Raw genomic sequence first — 1,536 nt, 5'->3', positions numbered from 1 at the left:
CCCTGTTAGTGTAGAAAACGAAATTTAGTTTATTTCGACCTCCCTTGGGTACGATCCTGGGAATACTTCCTGAAGTGTTTCGTTGTAACACTTTACTATATTACAATTTGACCCGCATACTTGCGGACATCATTGTTTTATTAATTATCTTTTTACTACAATATTTATAGTCTAAACGTTTGCATATCTGTCGATGGTCAAGTTGTTGATGCCATTGCCAGGAAGGTTTCAGCATTAAATTAAAATTTTATTTTCTACAATTTAATAAGATAAATAGGAAAATCTAGAAATATAGATAAAAATATTTAATTTTAGTTATTTTAATTTTATTTAATTTTAAGTTCTCTGATTTTAGTGCATAACTTGAAGCGGAATCATTCCTATTGAGCCAAATCCTGAACTAGAGAGGACACTGAGATGCACCCATCAACAAATGTAAAAAAATCCACTCGTAGTAGCTGATTTACCTCTGGAAAACCCCCTATTTGAAGAACCACTCAAACCACTATAACAACTTTAAAGAGAGCCATCAATGGCTCGACAAGAGAGAACATTGCGCGAATACGTGCTACCTACTTTAGACGCTGTTCGAGGCAATATCGAGAGGACAACAATTAACGTTAATAATTAAGAAATAAAGATGGTCACCATCCAAATGATTTAGAATAACTTGCAGTTCTGGGGTAATATGATGGAAGATCAAAATCAACACCTAAATTGATTCCTTCAGCTCTCTGATACTTTCAAGTATAACGAGCTCACCAATAACGTTATTTGTCTTCAATTTTTTCCTTTTTCATTGTGCGACAACACGTACGAATGACTTGATTTGCAAGAGCCATGTTCAACCACTACAAGAGACAAATTAGTAGGGAAAATTTTACATTTTTTCCCATTAGTCAAACCATCCAGTTGAGGTGTGGCATTTCCAAATTCAAGAAAATCGAAGGCGAGAACCTATATGAAGCATGTGAATGTTTTAAGTTACTACTAAGGAAATGCCCACATCATAGAATGCAAGATTGGTTGCAACTACAAATATTTTACAACGAGTCAGATGATAGCTTAAGAGATAGATTAGATGGTGCATCCGATGGGGCTTTCATGAATAGCACATATGAGAAGCCTTTCAATTAATTGAGGACATGGATATGAACTCGTACATGTGGCCCAACAATTGATTTTTGTATACTCCAAAGCCATTGGTGACTAAAGCGGTCAAAGAGGACGATAAGTATCAACAAATATTGGAAAAGCTACACCACTTGGAGACCACTGTTAAGTCGTCTATAAACGACATAGCTCGAAGTTATGTTCCATACTCTGAAACCCAACTAGATGAAGTCAATTATTTGGGTAATAGAGGTAGAAATCGCTATTCTAACACTTACAACCCCGGTTAGAAGGACCATCCCAATCTGAAGTAGGGAGGCAATCAAGGTAGCAAAAACCTGACCCAGAACAGACGAAATCCTCTGTATCAACCTCCGCATATTCAAAGATCTAAAGAAAGATCCATGGGAAATGATCACGTTG

At 36.3% G+C, this 1,536-nt stretch overlaps 1 non-coding gene across 1 annotated transcript; it reads right to left on the bottom strand.

Annotated features, from left to right (window-relative positions):
• Window positions 1-910: 910 nt before the first annotated feature.
• On the bottom strand, window positions 911-1,016 carry LOC128035154 (small nucleolar RNA R71). Its single transcript, XR_008191555.1, has one exon. It is a non-coding gene; the product is annotated as a small nucleolar RNA R71 (small nucleolar RNA).
• Between the last annotated feature and the right edge of the window lie 520 nt (window positions 1,017-1,536).

The sequence above is a fragment of the Gossypium raimondii genome, chromosome 11 (assembly GCF_025698545.1).
Source record: "Gossypium raimondii isolate GPD5lz chromosome 11, ASM2569854v1, whole genome shotgun sequence".
NCBI lineage: Eukaryota > Viridiplantae > Streptophyta > Magnoliopsida > Malvales > Malvaceae > Gossypium > Gossypium raimondii.
This window is presented reverse-complemented; position numbering and strand designations above follow the sequence as displayed.